This window comes from Ptychodera flava, chromosome 13 (assembly GCF_041260155.1).
Source record: "Ptychodera flava strain L36383 chromosome 13, AS_Pfla_20210202, whole genome shotgun sequence".
In the NCBI taxonomy this organism is placed as follows: Eukaryota; Metazoa; Hemichordata; class Enteropneusta; family Ptychoderidae; genus Ptychodera; species Ptychodera flava.
In genome coordinates this window covers 7,914,544-7,922,332 of record NC_091940.1, presented here as the reverse complement: position 1 = coordinate 7,922,332, position 7,789 = coordinate 7,914,544, and positions in this window count along the sequence as shown.

Here is a 7,789-nt window from a genome sequence, read left to right as displayed (position 1 = left end):
CAACATACAGTACCGGTATACCGATGTGAAAACAAAACAATGGGGAAAGGTGAATTCATTACGACAACAATGTTTTTATTTTCAAAGTTGTGTCAAAGGGTAGTAACCATGAAAAACGTGGCTGCATTTTAATACAGTGCGACAGTAAATTTCAAGAACTTCTATTGCTACACTAGGATCTGTCAATCTGAAACTTTTGTAATAAGCTACACATCCATAAATTAACCATAGCCTTCTGAACTTTGCTAATGTCACAGGGAAGTTTTTTCACACCAAAGTAAATAATTGCTTACTTTGCAGTTTCATCAGAAATTTAACCCTTTCAACACCATGGTTTGGCCCAAACCCATTGTTATTGATGGTGATTGTGGGTCTGTTTACAGGGAATTAGGGGTGGACAGGTTAAAAGTTGATTAGATATAAGAATGTATTACAAATGCATGTGCAAAGAACTTATTGTTCTGTGTTTTCAAGCTTCATTTGAAAAAGGTCAAATGAACATTTTTATACACATGAATACTTTGTAAGAGGTACAGTGTAACTGTTAGTATGTAATTATGACTTAAATGTGGTGAATTTACATTCTTCAAGTTGACTCAGTGTTTTCATCCAAAAATTATTTCTATGCAGTATACTGAGGTTATAATTGTAGAGACAGACAAGTTTATGTTGAACGAGGTATTGTGAAGGCACTGTAGATATATCTAAGTGCTTTATATGTATTCCAAACACTGCATTGCTCATTTGGTAGCTGATGGAGACATCTGCCCATTCTACTGATGAATTATTCAAAGTATGCTAATAAGCTAGGGATGGACAGTTCATCCATACCATTAATGGAAGGTAAATGTAGACATGATCAAAATTTTAAACTGAAACAAACTACCCAAAATTTCTGTTGTTTTATCATGTTTTGTACTATAGACTTGTTTTTTAGCTCATATTTGGTTTTATATATAAATACCAAAAAGAGCTTATATGATGAGTCTAAGTGGCGTCTATGTATGTATATTTGTGGGTATGTGTGGATGTATGTCAGTCACACACAAAGGCTCCCATACTGCCAAAGCTACCATCTCAGTATTTGGTGTACAGGTAGATGTAGGGGTTGAGATGTGAATTTGTTCAAATGAACACATCAGTGTCAAAAATGTACAAATGAGGTAAGAAAAAATGAAATTCTGAAACAGGCTTGAAACAGGCTTACTCCACTGACTTGAGTCATTTCCTGTCATTGTCATTGAAATGTTACATATTAACAGACCTGCTAAAACCATATGCAGTAGAGGGGAGGAAGACCGTCTGTGGTCAAACTAAGGAGGGCTAGCTGCCTTTCTGCTATGCATGTTGCTAAAGTTGACCTCCAGTACCTAAAGTTTCAGACCTTAATTACTTTTGTCATTCTTGTTTTTTTGGTTTAAATATTTCTTGTTGTTTTTCTGGTTGTACTGTGCAGAAATCATTGTCATAACATCAACGTAGAATTTTCCTGCACTGAACAGATAGAAATAACATTTATTGTTGATCTTTGGTACCCATACTGGTATGTACCAATTCTGATCAAATTTGAGCGACACCGTATAATTGCGGTATTTTTTTTCAAATATTTTCACTTTATATTTATTATAATGATAATTAGACCAAAAATAGAGAAAAGTTACACTTAATATGCAAATTTGATATCTAAGCAAGTTTAATACCAAGTATGTGCAAAAGAATCTTCATTTGTGCTCATTTGAAAAGGGAATAATGTAAAAACCCTTAATCCTGAGACTGTCTGTCTTCTCTGTCATCTCTACCTTGGATATTGTCGCTGTCCTCACTTCAAGAACCAGTGTAGCTTGCCAAGTAATCATGTTTGAAATCGGTGCAAATTGTGAAACCAGGCAGAAAATAACACAATCCTATCGATGATCCCTGTTTAGATTCCCTGAAGCATTTTTTTTGAGTTCATTCCTAAAGCCCAAGCCAAATCAGTAACCTTGGCACTATGGTAATGTTGAAAGTGTGTTAACCCACCGGCAATCGTAATGTCTTTCTCTACAGTATTTGGCAATGTGTAACATTGGCAGGAAACCCTGCAAAGCCACTGTGCATGAATATAGATGTCAACTCATACCTACAGCAGTGAAATTCAAAAAGGACATATTGTATTTTATCTAATTTTCTTCAATCCAAGATTTTGCAGTGCTTGTAATTCTTTTTCCTCAGCATGTAACAGCTCAGTCCAGGTGCACATTTGCTCTTTCTTTTCATGAAATAATTACAGGAAAAGAGCTCGAGACTGTGTAGCTGTAATTTTGTAGTATTCTGCTGTCGTTTTTGTGATCAGCCGCAACCTGGTGTATACCCGCACAGCTGAAGCATGAATCATAATTTGGTGTTTTTGATATTGAAAACTTGTGTAACCTGTCGTGTACATGAAAATATTGGCAGAAATATGATTTACTGTCTAATAATAATAGCACACATTAGCATATATTGACCATGTTGACAAGTTGTTATACTGACAAGGTGATTTTACTGTTGGAAGAAATGCAGGAAATATTGATTGACATCTTACTCAATTGACTTAATCCAGTTGTAAAAGTTACAGCAACTTTCTCTTCAATTCCAGAGATACTCAATTTGCGATACTACTGATGTTGTAGCATTCAAAGTTATGAGTAACTTTATTACAGCAAAGCTTTTCCATTGTTCTTTTCTTTCAACTTTGTGGGGTCCAATTGGCGAAAATGGAGGAAAGAGTGAAATTAGGTTTTAATTAGGGAATTCCTGTAAATTGAATGTTTCCATACAAAAAATGTTTGTGTCCAATTGTTGGAATGGAAAGAGTAAAAAATGTAAGAATTTATGCTGATTAAAAATATACCGGTAGTAACAATCCATCATGCACCTGTTGGAATTTTAGAAGAAAAATAACGTTGGACTTTGGAAAGATCTGTCCCTTTATCTATCATACTGTTCTGGAGGGTATCTGTACATCTGTGGTACAGATGAGTCCCTTGATGGACATATGCACATGCAAATTATTGAAATTTATGAAAGTGCTGTTGTCTTATCTGATGGTTTAGTTAGCCTAATGAAGTGTGCAGTAGTGATGCAAAGCTATGTCAGACACAACTCTACTAAATTATGTCACCATGTGACCCACACAAATCAAATAGTCACAGTGATTTTTTGTAATATTTCTTTTAATATTTCTTTCAATAATGATTGAAATAGACTTAAGCATAAAAAAATACAAATATTAACATAAAAAACTAAAATGACAATGAAATATACCTGCCGTAATACAACATCATGCAGATGGTTTACTGTGTTGGTTTGCATATTTGTTTGAATGTATAACTTATTGGATCATACTTACGGCTAGGAGCATTTGTTTTGCATATGGTGTATTGTATTGCATCGTTTGCAGATAAAGTTACTGGCTCCAATAGCAACTGAATATTTTACTATGTATTTTGCATGCAGTGCTCGCATATTAATGACATATTTGCATATCTTGATACACCCCCCACTAAGTGTCAAAGCATCATATTTCACATGGTTTTCACACTCAGCCACCTTAGTTCACTTTCTGTGCAGTGCATATAAGTAGATTTGACAGGAATATGCCTTACTAGTATATTGTCGCTGCTAGGCACTCTGAATGCCTCAATCGCAGTGACAGGATAGGATAAGAGATTGGCTGCGAGTATTCTCATCATTCATTCATCTTCTCTTCTCTCTAAGGGATAAAACTCCTCATCTATTTTGTTCACACTTTAGATATAAAGGTTAAAAGTTATTCCAGCCCAGCTAATGCTTTCTCATCTATTATTCAATTGTTTTATATCACCAGTGAAATTAAAATGGAATTCATACGAGTGAAGTGCTCCCATTTTCATAGTGCTATGCAGCCTTGAGTAACTGTAGTGGATGGTGTGATGATACCTGTTCTTTCCATCTTCTCCCATCAGCATCTCTTGAACTATTCCTGTATGGAAGATTAAAGTGAGATTTTGGTCTTCTGGATTCTTCACTGCTAGGTTTTATTTCATATGCAGAGTGTATGATAATTTATTCTGTAATGTGATTTCACCTTGAGAACTTCAAATTTCATGTCAATTTAAAAAGGCTGCTCATACTATTGAAGTCTCAAATGGATAATACAGAGAATGTGTTCATGCACATACTATATGTAAAATTGACCACTCATCATAAATTGAATAAAAATGGGACCAATTGGTAATACAAATGCGAAAGTGAAAATTTAGAGAGGCTTTGAAAGATCCAATTTTCTTTTGGTATGGCTTGCATAATTACGAGAAATTTACATAATAGCCAACAAAGTTGATTCAGAACTTCTTCAGTCAAGGTCAGGTTCTTTAAGATACACAAGATTTACTAGAATAGGGTCAATGCACAAAATTAACTAGAATAGGGTCAGTGCAGAAGTGATGACCATCCTATATACATCTATGTCCAAAATAAAGAGGGTGATTGTCACATACTCAAAAGAGAAACATTGTTTGATTTTTCTCACAACATCGTCCATTGCACCATGTCATGTTGGAGTCAAAGTGTCCTAGTTATTTAGGTTATGCAAAGTTTATTTCCATGTAATGGCTTCTGTATTAGTTTTCTCTAACTGAGTGATGTTAGGTAATTTTCTTGAATGCAGATGATGATTAAACACTGAGATAACATTTCCAGCCTACAGTCACTGTCGTCATTTCTTTCAATTGAGCCGACTTCAGTTTTATTGAACCCAGATGCGAGGAAGTACATTGTATGTCTTATAACAGGATTCTGATCTCTATTTGCTGCTTAAGGATTTCAATTAAATGCTGTAACTTCAGTGGAAAGTTAATTCCTGGAAGAATAATCCACGTATATGCCTGAAAGTACGTCTCGGATTTTGATTCTGATCTTGTCTGGCTGCTGAAGAGTGCTTTTACAGGATGTAACTATGGGGGACAGTTAATCATCGAGAGTATATAGAACTTTTCTTAAACTGTTTTCATACAAAATGGAAAGTAGGGAGTTAAGCTTATTGCATTCGACGCAGTGCAACTATTGCCTTATCTTATTGTGAAATAATGAAAATTTGTTTCGCTCTCTGTTGCATTTCACACTTTTGCCTATGTATAAGTCCAGTCGGCCATACTTCAGCGTCAATACAAAATGTAAGATGATTGGGTGATTCAACATTTTGCAATAGTCAAGTTTAATGTGGGGATGCTCACAATAATCTCAAAAAAGGCAAGTAGTCTTCTGGTTTGCTCATCATTATGGCTATGGATGCAGCAGATTACAGTATGGTAATGACTTTGCCTAATATCAAATGGAAAGTTTTGTATTTTAAAATTGGTTGAAATTTTGTCAAAAAAAATTGTGTATAAAAGGTCAATCTAAAATAAATTAGTTTCCAATTTTCATGAATGCTATCTATATTCCCTACTAGGTGGATAGCATTTGTCAAGATAGCTGAATTATAAATTAAATTTCAGTATATGAAGATTTAGAATCTAGGTTTTCCCATTTCCGTTAATAGTTGCGTAGCTGCAACACTCAATATCAAAGATTTCAATTGGCTATACTTACGTATTGCAAGTAACCACCCTTGACATCATTTGATAATGCTCAGAGCAGTTTTGATTTCATAATATTGCACATGGCTCACGGACAAAGAAAACAAAACAAGAAAAGAGATGTGTAGGTGAAACTGGTGACTCCTGTGAATGTAACATCATATGCAGTCCTTGAGGCTTCTGTTTGCTTAGTAGAGAAAAGCTTTTTCTGCCAATTGGTTGTCAAGCCGTAGGATTGGAGTTTGAAGTAAAATCCAAACCATACAGATATTCCCACTCGTTCAATCTGAGTCTCCTGGTCATCAATCGTCATGGCAAAGGGGTTGAAAACTCAGAGAAACAGACTTCACAAGCAAGTGGAGGGCCATTTACATCGTCTGAATATGTCCTGAGATATGTTTACTTCCATGGAATTCATAGCATGGAAAGGAATGCAGAGATACTTGGGAAGAACCAAACTTAAAAATTCTAGTCTGCTGAGACATCTCTTAAGGTAGAATGCGCCTTGGGGACAGATATTTGGACCATCAAAATATTACAATTCTTGTCTGATCTATCACGTGTGGGGCTCAAATTAAAGCTCTTGGTGTAAAAAATATTTTCATCTCCTTAGTTTTTCAAAAATCGAAAATTTTGTTTTTCCCCATTTAGTTAACACAGAGCTAGTGGCCATTTTGAATGTCAAATATTAGCAATGTTAGTTCCCTGGTACTAAACTTTGCATTGTAATTCCAGGCTGGATTTTTATTCTTGATTTAATAAGAGAATGGTTGAAGGTTTCATTGAGGAAAATTTGAGCAAAAGTTATGTCTTTCACTTTCAAGGTGCATACTACCTTCAACTCATTACACTTTGAGTTTTTCCAGGCCTTCATGTTGCCCTGTTGCAGGGATTTGTGACAGATTAAGAGTTTAAGTCAGGATCAATGAGGAAAGCCCACTTGATCCCACCAATACAATTGCTGATAAAATGCCTGACAGAAATTTACTTAAATGGACATTGACTTTTACAGGGTACATGCAACTTGTAATTAACAATCACCATGATAATTCCATGTACTGATTTATGTAATACTACTGGTACTAGGTCCAAACTTCTGCAGGTGTGTAAATCAGTAATATTGTCATTGTGTGTACCCCTGCGGTTACTCCATTAAATAGTCTAAAAATAATGTTTTTGTCTCAAACCTGTTGATCACCATTAGTTGCTTCCCACTGAAGGAGAACTGTGACTGACACACGAGTTTAGTGAACACACTTTACAGAGTTGAGTATTGAAACTGAATTCCAACTCCATTACACAGCTATTTTCTACAGCCTTTGGGCACTTAATATGTACTTCATTGTGAATTCAAACTGTGCTACCTGCGTAGAAGTTATCTAATCTGGAATTGCCTGTTTCATTTCCATGGCCATCAGGAAATGCTGTGTTTTTATAAAGTAATGTCATCTTGGCATGAAGGAAACATCCATTAAAATTCATCAGAAATAGATCTAAAGTGATTCAGAATGAACTTCAAAATGTTCAAATAGCTCTATGTAGTACTGGTATATTGAAATTGATAGTTTTTAGTCTATTGTAGTTTATATATTCAAGTGTATACATCATAAATTAAATTTGCAGTAGTGTTTAAATTGAAAAATACTGTACTTCCAACATTTTGTGATGGAGCATTATTTTGACTTCAATGTCCGTGACAGTGTGAAAATATGATAGAATTACAATCTAGCTGTCTGCAAAATGTTTTTAGCTACTATAGACTATAGTCTATAGAAGCTATTGGGATGGGTATCCGTCCGGCGTTCGTCGTCAGTCTGTATGTATGTATGTATGTATGTATGTATGTATGTATGTATGTATGTATGTATGTATGTCCGTTTGTGAGGCGTCCGTCCACTCAAATATCTTGAGAACCGCAGTACTTACTGATTTGTTATTTGTTGTGTAGATGAAAAATATGATTTTGAGAAACTAATTTTTTTAATTTTTTGATATTGTTGAAAATAGGCAAATTAATGCCAAAAAAGGCGTTTTTGGTAAAAAATCTTCTTCTTCATAACCGCTGGTCAGACAGCTTTGTTATTTGGTATACAGGTCCCTAGGGATACCCCAACTTAGATTTGTTAAAATTTTGATGAAATATGCAAAGGTGTATTTTTAAGGAATTTTTTTTCATTTTGGTCAAAATTTGACTTACATTGTATGTAATT